The sequence below is a fragment of the Nanorana parkeri genome, unplaced genomic scaffold (assembly GCF_000935625.1).
Source record: "Nanorana parkeri isolate BGI_ZX_2015 unplaced genomic scaffold, ASM93562v1 scaffold7, whole genome shotgun sequence".
In the NCBI taxonomy this organism is placed as follows: Eukaryota; Metazoa; Chordata; class Amphibia; order Anura; family Dicroglossidae; genus Nanorana; species Nanorana parkeri.
Genome location: NW_017306275.1, coordinates 1,421,850 through 1,441,903, shown reverse-complemented (window position 1 = coordinate 1,441,903; position 20,054 = coordinate 1,421,850).

The following is a 20,054-nucleotide window of genomic DNA, read 5'->3' as shown; positions in this document are numbered from 1 at the left end:
TGGAATACGAAGGGCTGAAGATGTCCTCTTAGCCTCTAACAGCAGATTTATAAGGGTTGCATGACAGCTGTATCATTCAGCAATACTGGCTGCTATGCCACTGTCATGGCCCGTGTAATACATCTTAATTGAAGTCACTGTAGGACACATAAAGATGAGGTGGGTGAAAGAACTGGAGTGGGGTAAAAGCTAGTGTCTATGTTTTACTCTGGCAGTACACAACTGGGAAGACTTTGGAGGGTTAGATTACATCCGAATCTGTAGGATTACTCAGCTGTGTAAAACCATACTGTACTGTATACCACCACTGCTATATGTTGTCCATTACTGTTCTTGTTCATTTCTGTTGACTGTAGGGAATACAAACTGTATGTGTCTGCTTACTGTTCACTAATAAACAGAGCACATATTTTCATCTCTACCTCCACCCTCGTTTCACTGTGTGTTCTTCTTGTAATCACAAATCCTCACACTCCTCTCCATGGTTTAACAGCTGTTAGGGTCACTATCCTGCTCATCTCTACTATTACACTAAAATGATAATATAATCCTCACATCTTCATTTATATCCACAAATATTACTGTCACTGTAAGTTAAAACCATGCCTCGCAGAGCTGACAAGTTTGCAGCACTACAATCATATTTCCATAATCATATTTTCCATTCACTGTTCCACATTCTAATATCAAATGTCACATTTAACTTATAACATCTGTTATAAACTGTCACTGTTATAAAAAGTCACTGCTCCTAAGCTTGGAGTAACAATGTTTAAAGTAGACAGATGAGTTTTTTTAAAGTTCCTGGGGCAGGAACAATTAAAAGGGGCTGCTGATGTACAAAGACGTTGCACAGCGTATATTACTGCTGTTAGATGGGACCAAAGAGCATAGTAATTTCCTATGTTCCTCTGCTCCATCTAGCATCAGTAATGCCTTGTGAATGGCATTCGCCTAGCTATACGCTGTCCAAAGCCTTTATGCATTAGCCCCAAATTGTATATATATCCACAACTTTTTTATTTTAGTTTTGGATAGAGAAGGAAAGAGTTAAAACCCCTACCAGATTTTTTTTGCTGTATATGTCCTGCTGGAGAGAGTTCCCTTCACTTCATGTCATGGAGACACAACCAGAAGTGGGAGGCAAATTCTTACCTTGGACAGCTGTCACCCAGCCAGCAGTCCCCATTGGAAGATTTCCTCTTACCTCTTGCTCTCATGAACATTCTAACATTTTGGATCTCCCCTCACTTTCTGTCTCAATGATGATGGCTACCAGGAAAAATAGAGATTATTTCCAGTGGTGACACATACCACTTTGGTAAATGTCTAACCCTGTGTGTGTTGTAAAGTAGCCACCTCTCCAAGCACACTCCCATAATGGACTACAATCTCACGTTTAGTTTACTAATTTGTATAGCAATTGTAGTCCATCAATCTGAATACAAATTAGTCAACTAAACATGAGCTTGTAGTCCATCATGGAAGTATCCACCACTCCAAAATCACTCCTGTGATGGGTTACAATCTCAGGTTTAGTTTACTAATTTATATTGAAATTATAGTCTATCGCAGGAGCAAGCTTGGAGTGATGGTTACTTTACAGCACACATAGAGATCATGGGGAACAAAAGTAGCCACCCTCCAGAAGGAAGGACAGTAGTGTCAGCACCAATTCAGAGATGATTTGAGGATCTACAGCTGAGTGATGCACAAAATAAGGTACATTTTTGTTAATAGGGTACTTGAATGCATTTTTAAGATTTAATTTCCAAGATTACTGTCACTTTAATCTGATTCGTCTATATCTGTACATGCATTCTAGTACCTTTTTTGCATTATAATAGCATTAGAGATGGTCATTCAGGTGGGTCCAAGTGAGTGTTTTCAGGCCTTGGTTGCTGATAACATCACTTATACCAACTCAAGTCTCCATGGAGAGTACCAGAAGGAGGCCTGTGTGCCAGGTGCTAGCAGTGTCCAGACTGACACAGAAACTACCTATAAATCTTTATCTTGGAGACTGTTAAAGCCATTGATAATGTTATAAGCATCCATAGTGCATACACAAACCACTGTGTTAGCCTGCACTGTACAGATAAGAAGGCAATCATTAGCTATTTAGGCTCTACAAAATGTGGTTTTTTTTTTCTGCAAATGTACAAGACCTGCCCCCCCTCCCCCAATGCTATAACTGATCACCTGGTGGCATTACTGGCGCACTAGTAAGGTACAGCCATTGATTAAAGGACTGTGGATGCCCAAAGATTAGCTGCAAAGCTACAGCAAAGGTAGGTAATAAAGTAAAATGAATTGGTGAAGTTTACATTAGGTTTGCAATGGGGTGTGATTCATTTTTGAATATTTGAGTTATGAAAAAGTTAGATTTCTTTTGAAGATTGTTTTTAAAGGAAGTGTGTACATTTTACAACCTTACTTACTATAAAACAGACAAGTTAAACAGTCACAGACACTATCTATTTAGCTCCATTCACACCTCAACGTCAGTATTTTTAGGATTTTTTCAGGTTTTTTATGTATCTTTAAAGTGTTTTAATGTGTTTTTAGGTGTACTCAGCTTCCGATGTGTTAACAAAGAAGAGTAGAGCTGCTTCTTTTGTGTAAAGCGCACAACAAATGTGAAAAAAGCGCTTAAAAACATCTGTGTCACACATTTACAGGCATTCCCTTTAAACAGTGGCGTCACTAGGGGGGGGTGCGGGAAGTGCGGCCTACGCCGGGTGACAGCATTGGAGGGGGTGACACCAAAATTAATGACAGTCATTTTGGTGTCGCCCCCTCTGAAAAGTCGGGCACTAGGTCATGAAGCGGGACCCCAACAGTTGCACGAGAGAGGAGGGGACCTGGCGGCGTACTTTATGCCGCCTGGTGAATATCCCCTCCACCCTCTGCCGGCGTCCTTCACCAAGATGGTGTGCACAATGACCAAATGCGCGATGACGACTTCGGGTGACAACAGACCTTGGAACTGCCCTGTCCTGCCCTGCCTTTAAAGTCAATAAGGTAAAAAACTCTGTATTCTGCTGAAGAGTAGCTCATGTACTTTTTCCAGGGCCAGGTGTTTGACTACAGGTAACAGATTGCTCAGATGTGAACAGGGGTCATTGAAATCAATGGAAATCCTCTGAGGGTTGTAATGCTTAGCCTTAGGTGTGAACGGAAGCTCAAGGTTTCTTTCAGGCCTAACAGAAAGCATGATTTTATGCAAAATGCATTAGTGTGTCTATACGTGCACTTTTGTTCCTGTTATAATTGCTTCCCCCCCAATACAAATCAATGTAGAACAGCTTGAAGTAGCTTGATGCCGCTTAGAAAAAGGTTCATTGCAGGTCAGAAGCACATGTGAAGGAGCTTAGAAGATTCTCATAGGTATGTCAAATGAAAGCAGAATGCAGTTAAAGAACACGTTATTTGCCCATCTACATAATGCCCAGCACAGTTTAGACCTCATCTTCTTCTCTGTATCCACCAATTATGTGTTACTTCATTATAATAAATTATAAAACATCCATGAACAACAATTGATCATTAAAGTGTATTTAAACTTGTTTTTTTGTTTTGGAAAGAGTGGGGAAGGACTAGAACCCATCAGGGTTTTCCTGCTTTCTGGGGCTCTGTAAGGGTTCCCATACACTGTGCAAATTTTGACCGGTCCTTGAATTTTTGCTGTCGGACGGCATCCCTCGATCGGCTGATCGAAGGAGCCGGCTGGAAAATCTTCATAAGACCAGAGACGGTAGTTCAATAAACTGCCGGCTCTGGTCGGGTAGTGTGACACCAGCAGGCATGCAAACAGTGGGGATTCCTCAATTGGAGGAATCTGCTCTATTTTTTTCATTCAGCCTACCGGTTGAATGAAAAAAAAAAATAGAGCAGTGTATGGCCAGCCTTAGAGAGATTTACCTTTATTCATTGTCCTGGCGACAACCTTTTGACCAGACAGGAAGTGAGGGAAACTCTCAAACAGTAACATAGATGGGAGTAAAAAAAATGTTTTAAAGCTTGTCACTGGCCAAACACAAAAAGTACTTGCAGTAGTTCTACCCCCTTACTACAAGGGTTAAGTGCTCGTATTTGTCTAGGGCCTGGAATAAAGCAGTTTGATTTACCTGGTCACCGCTTCCCCAGCAGTCAGCATTCACCTTTTCTTCCCCTCTGCTCTGGCTGGTGGAATGTTCCTCGGCTTGGTCATGTCTAATGCAGGTCTAAGACCTTAGACCACCAGAGCCCATGTGGTTGTGGCCTGGTCTAGCAGCCCTAAGGGAGGCAGCAGGAGTGGGAATAAGGTAAGTAAGTATGCTTTACTCCAATCCCTTAGACAAAAACGAGCACTTAACCATTACAGTACAGAGGTAGCCCCACTCCAAAGGATCTTTTTTGTTTGTCCTGAGATGACACTCCCCTGCGGGGAGTGGTGACTGATAGTCACTGGTCTCTGCAGGGAGAAGCTGTGAGCTGACTGATCAGTGATTACATGATCACTCAGCTATCAGTATAGAGACAGCGTGTGACAGCTGCAGTGTCACAGACTGGCTCTAAGTATTGGGAAGACTACATCTTACTCTCCAAATACTTATCCTTTAAATGTGATTTTTTTTTCAATGTATTTTTTTAATGCAAGCAGTATAAGTAACTTCATTTAACCTGATATCAGCCTCTTGCAATCTCTGTTCAGCAGGGCTGGAGTGTGAGAGGAAAAAGCAGCAGAAGGAACAAATATGTTTATACGCTGACAAGGAGAATGCTGATAGGAGGGTGCAGAGTGGCAGGGAGATGAGCTTAACATTGTGCTGCTTCTCTTTTTACTGTGCAGCCACAGGCAGGAGTGGGACTAGGACAGTCTGGGCTCAAAGGAAGTGGGTTAAATTATGCTGGCCATCAGATTGAGGGTATCTTTTAGTGGAAAAAAAGTACTGCAGGGAAGCGTTCCGGATTGAAGATTAATGTTTAAACAAAAGCTTCTTTTTCCAGTGGGTAATGAGTAGGGATGAGCTTGCGGTTCAGACTGAACATGAGTTTGACCTGAACCCAGCATGTTCACAGCTTGGAGAATAAGTAAACGAGCTGGCCAAGTTGGGGGCCCATATTCTAAAGGGGGCATCAAGATTCAGATAAGTTTCCTCCCCGTACTCTCAAGGAGCCAGAACACCATTAAGAAAAAAACGGTATGGGCTATCCCTGAAGGTGTATAAAAGACTGTTATCTAGTCATGAAGCCTGGGCGGCCAGGTAAGGGATGGAAGTGGGCTTGCGCCCCCCCAAACCATGCCAGGCTACACACCTTCAATATTGGGAGGGTACCTTGAAGGTGGAGGTGGCATAGACAAAACCAATGTTGAGAGGACAGGGGCCCCAACCCACATTTTGCCAAAAGTGATGTGGCGGTGTTTGGGGGAACTTATTGGGATGTGGAAGCCCCCTTTAAATAAAAGAGCCCCCAGATTATCTGGCCACCCCTAGGTAAATGAGTTCAAGGTACATAGTAGTACCCCTGGTTACTTACTCACAAAAAAAAGTGAAAAAAAGCAAATAAGAACACTCATGTTGTTTAACGAGTGCATCCTCGATGCATCTGTATGTTGAATGTTTGTGAACTTCCGGCAGGGTTCACTGAACATCCAGTGAAGCGAACTTTGCCCAGTTTGCTCATCACTAGTAGTGAGATCCCTTCCTAGCCTTGATCAATTCAACACACCCTCAGGGCATGCCCTGATCTCTGACTCTGCCAGATGTTAATAGTGCAAACACAATGGCAAATTTCTGAGTGCAATAGCAGGTACACGGATGTCCTTATTACCTCTGAAACAGTTGGCTGTAGCCATTACTTAATCATTTACTGGGGCGAATAGTAAATCAGTGACTCAGAAAGACAAACATTTGTTTTTCACACAGCAATACAAAATGTAGTAATTATTTTGTCTCCTTTTTCTGCTCAACTCCCTGATATGATATGATATACCCCTTCTGACTCATCCATACATGTAGTCCAACGCCGCCCACAATCCTGAATACCGCAACCGCCGACGCCATCCGCAATTAAATCAGCTCTCAGCGCCCAGTAGGTGCGGAATACAGCAGGGCAGTGGAGTCGCTACAGGGGGGCAAGGAGGGGCAATAGCACCTCCTAGGTCATCACTTGCCCCCCCCGTGTGCCCCCCTGCTAACAGTGGCGGCAGTACTGGCGCTAGCCCAAGGCAATGCGTCTGCGATCGTCTTCATTCCAGCAGCTGACCGCAATAGCCAGCCTGCTATTGGCTCTTTCAAATTGCAGTAGCAAATAACAGGCTCGCTATTTAAATTAAGAAGAAGTAAAAAATATGTAAAAAAAAATAAAGAAGTTAAATAAATAAAAATGTTAAAAAAAGTGAAATAAATACAAAAAATAAAGTTAAATAAATTTTAAGCCCCCGGCCGCAGGTGCAGTGACTCCCTCCGCCACCTGCACCGCTACAGATGCGGCTCTGTAATCAGGCGACCGCTCGCTCCTCGAGGGGGTCCTCAAAAGGGCCCAGCGGGCTGCCCTCTAACATGCCTGACAGCCAGCAGCGGCTTACAGTGGGCGAGAGTGCCTATGTACCAGACAGCGGAATAAGGCCAGAACTATGTAGGGAGCCCAGTGGGAGGAGAGCACCATCCCCCAGCCTGTCACCCCTTTCATGGACTCACTAGGAGTCCTCACATCACCCGACCATTCACACTACTGTTACATGAATGGCAAAAGTGGCAGGCAGGGGCGGGGAGAAGGCGGGGGAAGAGACAGAGCGGGAGGGGGGCCAAGTAGCTGCACCATGGGCCTCTGGGTTGTACTTGCCCCTGGGCTAAAAGTTGCCAGTCAGCCCCTGTCCCTAACAATTTACCTTCCCCTTGCATGAATCCTGAAACTCAACACAACCATTAAAATTAACCCTTAGCACAAACTTAATATAACACTTAATTGTCTACACATTAACCTCAACCCTGGCCAGGGGCGTTACTAGAAATCACAGGGCCCCATAGCAAAATTTTGTATGGGGCCCTGTGATTTCTAGTTACACCCCTTGAAGAGCCCACATAGCTCACCTGAAGGTGACCCTGCAGTGCCCTACCATAGACTCTCTATGGTGGACTCTGCAGGGTCACCCTCAGGTGGGCTGGTCACACTCCATACCTGTCCGCCTCTTCTTCCTCTGTCTTCCCTCCTCCGTCGCTGGCCCGCTCCGTCCTCCGTCGCCGGGCCCTCCCCCTCCTCCGTCACGTCTGATGCTGACCCCTGGGCCCCGCCTCCCCGCCACGTCCAGCCTCCTCCACCGCCGCTGCTGACTCTTATTGACTCAGCAGCGGCTATGTAGAAGAACGCAGTACTGCACAGATCATGGTGATCTGAACAGCGGCGCGTTCGAACCCATAGCGACCCAGGCGGCCCGCACGGCATCAGGGGGGTGTCCTGGCCGGGCCCCCCTGTGCCCGGGCCCCATAGCGGCCGCCTGGGTCGCTATGGCTATTGTTACGCCACTGACCCTGGCCTAAACGCAACCTCTAAAACAACCCCTAACATTAAACAGGAGTGCCAACTCAGCCCTTTAATTGCTTACCTATCTAAAGCTGGCCATACACCTTACAACCATCGCACGACTTTCGTTGTGCGATGGTTGTAAGGTAATTAAAATTTCGTACGATCTGCCCATCTTGGAGAGTCAGATCGTACTTGAGATCATCGCAAGCCGTCCCCGCTGAGGGGCGGGCTTTCCGATGATTGCAATGCTGAGCGGGCAGTGTGCGCTTGTGCACACCGGCCCATGCGGCATTCGTCTCCCGAGCACGCCACTAACCCGCGAAAATCGTACGATTTTTGACAGGTTTTCAAGCATGCTCAGAAGACGCATGTCGTGCGACCTTACAGTAGAAGAGGTCGCACGCTGCCCATACACCCGCGATTATCGTAGATAATCGGCAGGTGTATGGGCACCTTTTCATATACAGATTGTTTAGTTAGTTAAATTCAACTGGTGCCTTAAAGGGTGTTTCCACTTTTGCAGCCAAATTTGAGAAACCTCAAATATATATGTTCGGTATGTGTTTCCATCCACACAGCATGCATAAAAATAATAAAACAAGATTTCTGACCTTTTTAGGTCTTTCTATGGAACGGGATTATACATAGGACCCTATAGGTCTAGTGGTTAGAATAGATGGCTGAGTTCATAAGAGACTGACTCAGAGACAGTCTTTGTAAAAGCTCATTAACTTACAATGTCTTACGATCTTTATCCCTTTGTTAGGACAGGCAGTCTTGCTCATCTAGTTTACAAGTGATAATGAAATCTTCCTACACAACACAGATTAAAGAACAACTGCAGGATTTTTATCCAAATTAACCCTTGCAGTGGGGCTACCCCCGCACTGCAAGAGTTAAGTGCTTGTTTTGGTCTAGGAAGGAAAATAAAGAAAATATACTCACCTGCCACCAGTTATGTATTCTTTATACAATGTAAGCAAATATGTAACATGGATGTATGCAAAAAAAAAAAAAGAATCTTTAAATATTTGGTTTCATATCAGTGAACAGACATTTGCATTAACACATCTATGGAAGCTTCCTGGCTGGAGGCAGGTTTGGCAATGTAAGTTTTGCTTTGAACACTTGATCCTTTTCCAGCTCCAGACTTCACCTGCCTGTCATAATGCCTTGAGTTTTATTATTAGCATTTCCACTGTAGTCTTTGCCAAGTCAGCGTTTTATGACCAGCCATAAAAGGCCCCCAGTGACATGTATAGTGCTAATATTCTTCCTTTGCTGCCACAGCTGATAGTGACACATGTGATGGGCGAGCTTGGAATGGCAATGTATATTGCTGACGCCACAGGACAGGTTATGGAAATGGTGACACCAGGAAAGAAGAAAGAGGAACCTGCACCAAAGTTTAGGTCAAAAAGGGGGTTACCAGGTAAGATGTTGTTCAATATAAGTAGTACAACACATTGTGAATCACATTACACAACACGCTATTAATGAATGAACTCTAAAACACTCAAATGCATGACACAGTATATGAGAGATTCTGGCAAGGTAAACTAGGTTTATTTACATGGATAAAGGGCAGTCAAATGATGCGTGGTTCTTCTATATCACCGGAAGATGGGTCTTATAGAAAAGAATACAGCTGCTCTTCAAAATCTTTCAGTTTTAGTTGTGTTCCGGTAGAGTCTGATCAGAAGAGAGCAGCAGTGTTGCAAAGAAATGCTGCACTTTGGGAGCACAGAAAGGCAGCCCAATGGTGAAATGAAGGAGTTCACGTGGCCGGCTGACAACACTGCCGCTAACTGCAAGCCATAGGCTTTATTAAAGGTATTCATATAGCGCTGACAATGTACACAGCGCACAATCACATCAGGTCCCTGCCCTCAAGGAGCTTACAATCTAAGGTCCCTATCTCACATACAGTACATAGGAGGACCACTTAACCTACCAGCATGTCTTTCAAGTGTGGGAGGCAACCGGAGTACCTGGAGGAAACCCACACAGCACAGGGAGAACATGCAAACTCCATGCAGATAGTGACCTGGCTGCGATTTGAACCAGAGACCTCCAGTGCTGCAAGGCAGAAGCACTTGCCTAAAGTGTATGTAAACCCAAACAGTGAACGTCTCTTATTTGCTCCCCTTTGGTCTTGCTCCCCTTTGGTCTTGCTCCCCTTTGGTCTGTTTTGTGTACCATTGCAAGTATTTTGTTATATCTGTTTGATAATTGCAGTTCAGAGCTGTCCTGTGTCCTCTCCACACTCCTTGTGTTATCTGAAAGAGCACTCCTAGTTCTTAACCTACAGAATAATTAGTCTTTTTGTTGTGGAGATCTGAGAGTAGAAGGGGCTGACGACACACAAAAAGCTTGTGTGCTGTCACCCCCAGGACTTAAGCTGGGTATACACAGAGTGAATTTTGACCGATTCGGCAGAATTTGGCTGACATTCGATCTGGGGGTGGCCCTATTCCCTTAACAGATGTTGATCATTAGGTCGACTTTTGCCAGTGGGACATGCTGGAAAATCATTGGTCGAACAGTGCTCGCAGCCAATCAGCTGCAAACACTGTTTTCTGACAGAGGCTGTCGCCGTTATCAGAATACAACGTACACAGCGGAAGATTAGTTCATCTGCGCTGTTAGTGTGGATGGAGAAGCCTATCACATATTTATTTTCACTCAACCGGTGAAACCGAATGAAAAAAATATAACCGTGTACCCAGCTTTAAGCAGGCCCTCCACATATCTTGCTGAATCGGCCATTATACCATCCATGGTTGGCCATGCTGGGATCACCTGGTTCAACAAAAGAGTAAAAATTGTCAAGCAGGTCAGCGACTGCTGCATTCACTGTTGCAGTATTCTGACAGCCACAGTCATCAGCTGTCAGAATTAGAGGTGCACCGAAAAGAACATTTTTAAGCCAAAACGAAATCGAAATTAAAAAAAAAAAAACGTTGGGCAGAAAACGAAACCGAAAATGTTTTTTTTCTAACTTTTTCAAATTTTTTCAAATATTTTATTTTTATTCATTTTTTATAAACTTTCAATTTTTGTATATTTTATTTTGATTTATTTCTATTAAATATTTTTCTTTTTTACTTTACTTTTAGGGGCTTCGGGGAAATATTGGGGGTCTAAACATACCCATGATATTTCCCTTTTAAAATAGAAAAAGAGATTGAGAACACAGAGTCCTCATCTCTTTTTCTGCAGCCCCTGTTAATAAATGAACAGGAAGCCTCTATGCTGAGTGTTCCTGTTCATTCATAACTTGTGGAGATAGTATGTTTACTATGTCCACAATCATGAATGAACAGGAAGTGACATAGATCACTTCCCATTCATTCATAATTGGGGACACAGCAAACATATTCTGTTCTCAATTATTTACAAACTCTCAGCGATCACTGATCACGGACTGTTTGTCCTTCCTGACAGCTGTCACAGGAGGCTGAGCATGCGGTGTGGGGAGGAGAGCTCGATCTAACAGCTGACTCCTCCCCCGCACACCCCCGGCCGGTCTTCTGTGACAGCAATGGCTGTCTCCGCCCACACGGCCGCTCTACTGATCTGTGACAGGAGGCTGAGTGGTGCGGGGAAGAGAGATGCAATCCGCTCACAACGCTCTTCTCCCGCAGCGCTCAGCCGCCTGTGACAGTTTCTGCCATGCTCTGCATGTTCGGCTGAGCTGAAGTGCAGAGGGACTCCGACTCAGTCTCAGCCAATCCAACATCTGGATCAGCGGAGCCAAAGCACAGGTAGCTCACTCGCTGCCGTTCGCCCCTATTCACATACAGTAAGGGCGGAATGGCAGTGAGCGGCATTCCGTGGTACCGAGAAGAATAGAAAATCAGTGAAAATAGTATTTAAAAAAAGGGTCAAAAAATATTTAAAATGTAAATAAACAGTAATATTTAAAAAAAGATATTTAAAATAATAAAAAAGAAAAACAATTGGGCGGAGCTAGCAGTGACAACTAGCTCCGCCCAACTGTTTCCTATTGGCCAGGACCTGCTAGATTCTTCTAGCAGGTCCCCGCCAATGAATAACAACTGGGACAGAGCCAACCGAAGGGCTCCGGCGGCCGAAGAGAGTTCGGCTGATCTTTTGGCTCAATAGTGAATAAACCCCATAATGTCAAACATACTGAAAAATAGATTTTGGGTTTACGTACACTTTATTGAAAGTTCATATCATGGAGCTTGGCCGGTATTACAATGTTATTACTTCTATACAGAGCACAGACAAGTTTTTTTTTTAAACAGAAGATATTTATGTATCGTTGTTTCCATTATAATCCAAAAAAACAAGTTGTTTATTCTACATTTGGGATACTGGTTATACTATTACATGTATAAACCTAATGTACTTAAACTTACACTTTACAGGCAAACAAACAAAGAAAGAAGAAGATACAGGTAGGATTTGCATACAGCTATAACAATATGTTTTATAACAATATGTATTACTTTTATTCTTTGTATCATCACACAATATGTATGATTACACACATTAAGGTGCTACGTAGGATCATTTTGGGCTACTGTTAGTGCATGAATTATTTTTATTACGTTAACAATGTCCTTTTACAGCTTAAGCTGGCTATACATGAACAGATAGTGTGATCCAATCTTAGTGTGCATTAGAAATGGTAATGTGCCATTGTTATGAGTGCTTTAGGTCCAGAAATGATCGCACCGTTTCCTGTGATATTTGTTCATACATGAAAGATAGCCAACATAGTTCTATATTGCCTCAGAAGCTGTAATGGGGAGTGCCCCATTCAATGAATGGTTGTCCATGTCAGGTCATGTATGGATCATGTAAAATTTGATCAGATCCTCTAAAGTATTGTCAGATGTAGTCTGTGCTCAGCATTGTGTGATATCATTTTACCTGGATGTCCACTGAAGGTTCTGCAAGGCATGACTGATATGAAAAGAGTCATCTGGAGCAGGGGTTCTCAACCTTTATAACCTCAGGACCCACATTTGTCCTTAGTCATTAAGTCACACTGCAATGTGGTACCGCGCGTTCCGGTGCGGGCGATCGAACTGTGGGTGGGAGGTGCGTTTGGGATGCCATTCAAAAGATCCACCCAGTCTCCCTACCTTATGAGAACTGGAGTTGATCCTCAGACTGGGGTCCAGCGTGGGCTGCTGTGCTCCATCCATATGTGCATTGCTTGTGCAGCTCCCTTTGCGTGCCCTATAGAGGTGCCGGGAGCCAGAATGTGACATCACTCCGGTCCAGGCACTTCTACAGGCATATGAGGGAGCTGTAAGCAATGCATGTATGGACGTAGCTCCCTCGCGGTCATAGCCCCAGCCCATCCCACTTCAAGCTGACACTTGGCGCCGGGCAGCATATTTTGAATGGCTGTTTGGTGCAAGAACTGGCATTGCTGCAAAAGGGGGAGGCTGAGGAGCCTTTCACCTAGAAAAATGGAAGGCACACGGCGACCCACTAAACATGGGGTCGCAACCCACTTTTGGGTTACGACCCACCAGTTGAGAACCAAGGATCAAGAGCCTTTAAAAGCATTATAGCATCCTGCTGAAACAACATCACTTCTGTCAAAATGTTGAATATGGGTTTTAATTTTAGACTTGGTCATCAGGATACAGTGAATTTATAACGTTAACTTTCCACTAACAAATGTACTTTTGTTGACAATAGATCTTGTGAAGCCTCGTGTGGAAGAGATTGTGGCAGTAGAGGAAACTCCTGGTCCTGATGAAATCCCTATTGTAGAAGAACCAGATGATGACACACAGCAAATTCTGGAACCAGCAAAAACAGAAAAGCAGCTTTAGGGTGTGATGTGTGTACATAATGTACGTTAGTGTATTTTTCTAAAAGCATATTATGCATTATTGTACACGTGATTGGTTAACTACTGGCCAGTGATAGGATAAGCACTGTACCTTTTACATTTTACTTATAGAATTTAAATGACCATTTTAGTGATTTAAGTCACTAAAATTACAGAAACTTTTGAGCAATTTTACAAACATTTACTTGTTTACAATTCAATGCATATGTAATTAACATCTACTGGTAGAAATGAGTGTTTAAAATGGGCAAATAAGTGCTTTATTGCGACGAGTCATAGAAGTGAAAAATGTTTGTGGCTCAGGAGCTGTTCAACAATCCTTGCAAGCCATCCTTAATTAACACCTTATGTAATGACCATGTTAGTTCAGTAAAGTACAACTAAAGAATCCTATATGACAAGTACCATATCAAGTTACTATGTAACATATGTGATGCTTTATAAAGTAAACAAAAACTTCCTTTACCTTCCCTGACTGAGCCAAATCCTCCTTCATTGGCTTCCCATATGCTCCCCCTCCCAGACACTGCACAGTACTATTAATCCATAAAGTAATGGATGAGGTTAGGTGGGTGATCAGGTGCTGGCCGACAAGCTACAGGCTTGTGAATCAGCTGTGACAGTGCTGATAGCCAGCCCGTAACATTTTTCACCCCCACTGTGGTACATGAGAGCCTACATGTGAGTGGCAACTCTAGTCTGACATCAAGAATAGTGCAGCATTGTTGCCACACCATCACAAAAGGATGCAATAGGTGGACTTCAATGGCAGGGTCAACAGGTATTTGTAGGACTTTGCAGGAAAACTAAGGGAAAACAGTGAGTACAGATAAATAAGATATAATTACGTGCTGCAACACCTATTTTTGTTATTAGAAGCCAATGGAGCGATGCAGGGCCGGTGCAAGGATTTTTGCCTACACAGGCGAAGGTGCATTCGATTGATATGCAAATCACCACGGCCCATTCATATGTAAATATCACGGCCGGGACAGTGCAGGAACAGCAACAGGATCCGGAGAGAGCAGACAGCAGAGGGAGATGGGGGCAAGGCTCTGACTATAGGAAACTGACACTCAGAGCCCCGTCCTTGTCGCTGCTCCTGTGTATGGGAGGCAGGCGCTGTTTTTCCGCCCTCCCCCACCAGCGCCCTCAAGCAGCCGCTTGTGTTGCCTGTATGGTAGCGCCGGCTCTGGAGCAATGGGTAGTTGGAAGCAGGCTAGTATAGAGGCAGCACAGTGGCTTAGTGGTTAGCATGTCTGCCTTGCATTCTGGTGTCTTTTGTTCGAATTCCATCCATGACACTGCATGGTTTTGCTGTGCTTGTGTGGGTTTCCTCCTGCTGGTTGGATATTTAGCTTGTGTGTAAATTGGCCCTACTGTGTGTGTGTGTATGCATGTGAGATAAGAGACCTTAGATTGTAAGCTTAAGGGCAGGGGCTGATGTGAAGCTGAAGCACGGAAATAAATAGGGGATGTCATTGCAGACCTACCTCTGAAAATGTCAGTTTCCTGACTGGTATACTGACCCACTGGCTTTTGTTTTTCTCAGTCACTGACCTGGAATAATCATTAAGATCAGGGAGGTCAAAACAAATCTGCATACTTGTTTTGGTGAGTATTGATTCCAGCGGTAGCCGAGAAACTAAGTCAAATGGCAGCCCCCGTGTCTCGCTCATGTCAGGTTCCCTTTTGCAGTGCTATACCTCCAGAATAAAAAAATCTAAAAAAAAAAACCAAGGATGGTACCTACGTTTTTAATAATCTTTTTTGCAACTTTGGAATTGCTACAACGTCAAGTATGCATTTTAATGTTTAGAAATCAATAACAAAACATATTTGTTAGTATATTAGTGAGCTGCAGAGAGCATGTCACGCTATAGATTCATCCAGCGTTGTCATGGATGCCGCATCAGTAATAGTCTTATAGCTTGATGCATTAAGTTAATTATAGCAATTGTAAGACGAAAAAAGTTTTTACAGCAGAACTGGCAGTAGAGATAGACAAATATTATCATCTTTTAGGGCTTGTTCACACTTGTCCATTGTCCTGCAGTAAAACACATTATTTTTTCTGCATGAAAATGCTGTTCAGGTAGAAATCCTATCCTTCCCTATGTGGCTGGTTCACATCTATGTGCTGCAGTTTCGTGTGTTTTTAAAAGGAAACTATAGGAACCCATTCACACTTTCACATACAGTATGTGTAAACCCACAGGCTGAATGCATATGAATAGGCCCTTATACAGTGTAGAAACTCCCGTACCCAGGAGTGACCGGTGTTGCTTACAGCCGCGGGCAGCAGCCAGTCCAAATCAATGACCGACTGCGACTGTACGCATATACCTGCTCAGCATTTAGATCCATTGAGGTATGTATGATCAGCCCTGGACACAAACTGTCTGAATCCAGGCTTTCCCATCCCTCGCTCTGTCTCCTGGATGGATGTATCTCCTCAATCTCTATCCTAGCTGTCTCTCCTCTCTTTCTCTACTGGCTGTCTCAACTCTTTCTCTTCCCTGGGTGTCTCTCCTGGCTGTCTCTCCTCACTCTCTCTCCTGGCTGTCTCTGCTCCCATTCTCTCCTGGCTGTCTCTCGCCACTCTCTCTCCTGGCTGTCTCTCCTTGCTCTCTCTCCCGGCTATCTATCCACACTCTCTCCCTTGGGTGTCTCTCCACCCTCTCCCCCCTGGCTGTCTCTCTTTGCTCTCTCCCTCCTGGCTGTCTCTCCTCGCTCTCTCCCCTGGCTGTCTCTCCTCACTCACTCCCATGGCTGTCTCTCCTCACCCTCTTCCATGGCTGTCTCTCCTCACCCTCTCCTCTGGTAGTTTCTCCTCTCTCATCGTCCCGGCTGTCTCTACTCGCTCTCTCCCCTGTCTGTCTCTCCTTGCTCTATCTTCTGGCTGTCTCTCCTCGCTCTCCTGTATATTCTCCCCAAAAAATGCTGTGCGTCATTAGAGTGCCCAGCGCTGCATAACAGTATACTCTATAAGGGCCTATTCACGCCCATGCACTGGGTCATCTATAAAGGCCCAGTAAAGGTACAACTACAATTAAACAACATTTTGCTTACAGTTCCACTTTAAAGATGAATTATGTTGATTTAGAAATATGTACAGTATATGTGTATATAAGGGATAATAAGCTTAAATATTCTTTTTTTTTTTTTTGCTTGCAGCTCATGGAATGAGTGTTGTTTGAAGCCCAGTTTTTATCTTCAGTCTGCATTATCATTATATGTCTATTCTGAATCTGTAATAAGTCACTACAATGGAGGATTGTTTTGAATTCAGATTTCAAGCTGCTTTCTTTGTTTTCCCACCTAAGTGCTTGAGTAATCATTCTGTATTTTGTGTAATTTTTTACATCTTATTTCACTCATGTTTAAAGTGTTACTTCCATGTATAACCAGAACCTTTTTAAATTGCTATATATAAATACTGTATTTGTGTTGTGTGTTTTGATTGTAAAATATTTGTTAATAAGAACACATACCAAAATTTTAAAAATAATTGTATCACAAATAACAAAAACCAGATCTGCTTTAAAGTCTACCTCTAGGCAGATGACACTGGGCAGCATTACCACATTGTTTGTCCTAATTACCACTGTCGCCAAAACAGAAAATTAAGGGAAATCCAAAGTTTTAAAGTTGTCAGCAGAACATAAGCAAAGAGGAAATCTTCCAATGAAAGGGCATGTTGTGGGGACAACTGCCTAAGAGGGAATTCCCCTCACTTTGGGAGATTTCATCTAACTTCTTGTTGCATCTCTAGGAAACGAGGTGATGGTAGTTTTCCTTACGGCAGGGGTGTCAAACTCAACTTAATCGTGGGCCGCATCAACATTATGGTTGCCCTCAAAGGTATCTGTAAGACTATATAAATGTATCTAATCTTTATCATAATTGCCTCTGCATTCGATTATCACTGGTTTTAGTAATAACTTAATACCTAAATCTGAAAGTAGAAGTCTAGGAAATGGCCTGGTGGGCCGGATTCGGCCCCTGGGCCTTGAGTTTGACACATGTGCTCTACGGTATACAAACAGTACAAAAATAGAATTGCAAGGGTTTTAACACTTCCCTTCGCCATCTAAAACTACAAAAAGAGTTTTTGCTATGCATACAATTTAAAGTGGATTACACTCAGAAATGAACATAGAGAAGGGGTAGCCAAACTTCTGCCCTCTAGCTGTGGTGAAACTGCAAATCCCATTAGGCATTGCAAGACTCTGACAGCCACAGGCCTGACTTCCAGATGTGAATGCATGATGGTATTTGAAGTTTCACAACAGCTGGAGTTTTATCAGCCTTTCTGAGAGGGATTAAGAACAATATGAGTTGAATAATTTACCTTTACTAGAACAAAAATACAAAAATGGTCGTGGTCGTGTGACCAAACCCTAGGGTATACACTGGGCAGAACTTTTATAAATGAACCCCATGTTGTGAGGACAAGGAAATGTCCAAATGTGTGCCTGGCTGAGAGGCCGAGGCTTAGAGTAACAAAAAAATGTATGAAACAATAAAACGTGTATACCGGTGCTTTTCCTAAACAAACATTCTTTCACAGTCCAAAAACACAAAACACCACTGTGAAATTCAGTATCAGTCATTTCGTAAAATAAGAATAAATTCAAATGTGAGCTCGCCTCCAGCCAATTGAAAATGCAGCTTAAAGTGACACTAAACTCAGGAGTTAAAAGAGAACTATGGTGTAAGTTTTTAATCCAATATAGTTCTCTTAGGGTCACGGGAGGACATATACTAACCTCCTCCCATGACCCAAAGCTCAGTATATAGCGGGCTACTGCCCGCTATATACTGAGAGTGCTGCAGCTGGGACGGATCCCGACAATACTGTCGAGATCCATCCAGCTGGCTGATTAAATAAACAGAGCCTGGTGTCAGAGGCAAAGCCAGCTGTTCCCGCCCCCTCCCCTCTCTGTTCCTCCAGTCAGCACTGGAGGATCAGAGAGGGGAGGGGGGGAATCTCAGCGGGGAGCGGTGACTAACAGTCACCGCTCTCTGCAGGGAGATGATCGGGAAGTGAACAGGTGATGGTATGTGTGCGCTCACTTCCCAATCAATAGAGCCGATGTGTGACAGTTTCAATGCCCCACCATGGCTCTAACTATGAGGATGAGTGTAAATCACTCACCTCATAAGTTCTCTTTTAAACCTTAAAAACACATTCAAATACCTTAATTAGTAACAGAAATGTATCTTATTTGTGTACCACTCAGCTGTAGATCCTCAAATCATCTCTGAATTCATGCTGACACTGTCCTTCCTTCTGGAGGGTGGCTACTTTTGTTCCCCATGGTCCCTGTGTGTGTTGTAAAGTAGCCACGGCTCCAAGCTTAGTCCCGTGATGGACTACAATCTCAATACAAATTAGCAAACTAAACGAGAGATTGTAGTCCATCACAGGAGTGAGCTTGGAACAGTGGCTACTTTACAACACACAGGGACACATAAGGTAAGAACCTTCTGAACACCCAAATATCAAAAATATGGAGTATTTTACTAGTGCTGGGACAGCAAAGGGAGATCTCAGGTGGAATCGTGGAATATGGTGTTTTTGGATTGTGGAAGACTATCTGTTTTAGTAACTTGCCACTATACAAGTATTGTTTAATTTAGATGTATATGTCAATATTATTATTTCTGTCATTATACAGGATTGATATAGGGCCTAAAGTTTGCACAGCGCTTTACAGTATAAGACATTACAATACAAATCAAGACAAGATGGTAAGGAGAGCACTGTCCATTAAAGCTTACAATCAAAAGTCATCCTTCTGAATGCAGCTACATTTCAATTGAAGTGTGGGTTATCACACTTGGGGGGGGGTGGACTTAATCCTAGTAGTGATCCTCTTTCATAGTTCAAAGAGCAGGAAAGTAAAACTAGAATCTGCCAATATGAAAAAGTGATGTACCTCTGTGGCTATGTGTGGTGGTGGGAAGTTGTAAATCACAAAAGTGGCTAAACTGAATCATGATTATTTTGGCAGGTAAACAACTGACTGTATGTACTGAATGGGTTAAATGCCAAAACATTTCGGAAAAGCAGAGATTTGTAACCTAAGTGAAAGTTTTTACAATCATCACCATTGAACATGATCATTTTCCAAAACCTCTCTAATAAATATCTTTTAAAAGCACTCCGATGTGTTGTTTGTAAAGCTCACTCACCAGAAAGAGGATTTGTAAGTAAATTACTTGTGTAATCCTATTGTATGTTCTTTGCAGTCCAGTTTTAGCCACAAAATGCAGCTTAGGTTCTGAACCGCAAATAATAGGTGTTCTGTGTGTGGCATCACAGCTCTATACAGTGTTAACAGATCAACTGTATTATTTTGTATACTGTACATGTATAAATGATGGCAAATGAGAACATTTAATAAGTAGCAAGCCAAAGGTTCAGGCCAGCATTTTAATGACCTGGTACATATTCCGGTGCATAGCCCTTCTGCAGCTTTATTTTTGAATAATAAAAATGTACCTTCATTTGCATTTTCAAAAGGCTGACATAAATGCACACTTCCAGCCTAGAGAGATGAAAATGAATAGACTATAAAATATAAAAAGTTATAATACAATTAAAAGATAAAATAACAAAACCAGCTTATGCTGCAATATTCACCTTCAATCCAGAGGACCCCTCGTTTTTTCTGCCGCTAGATGTCTT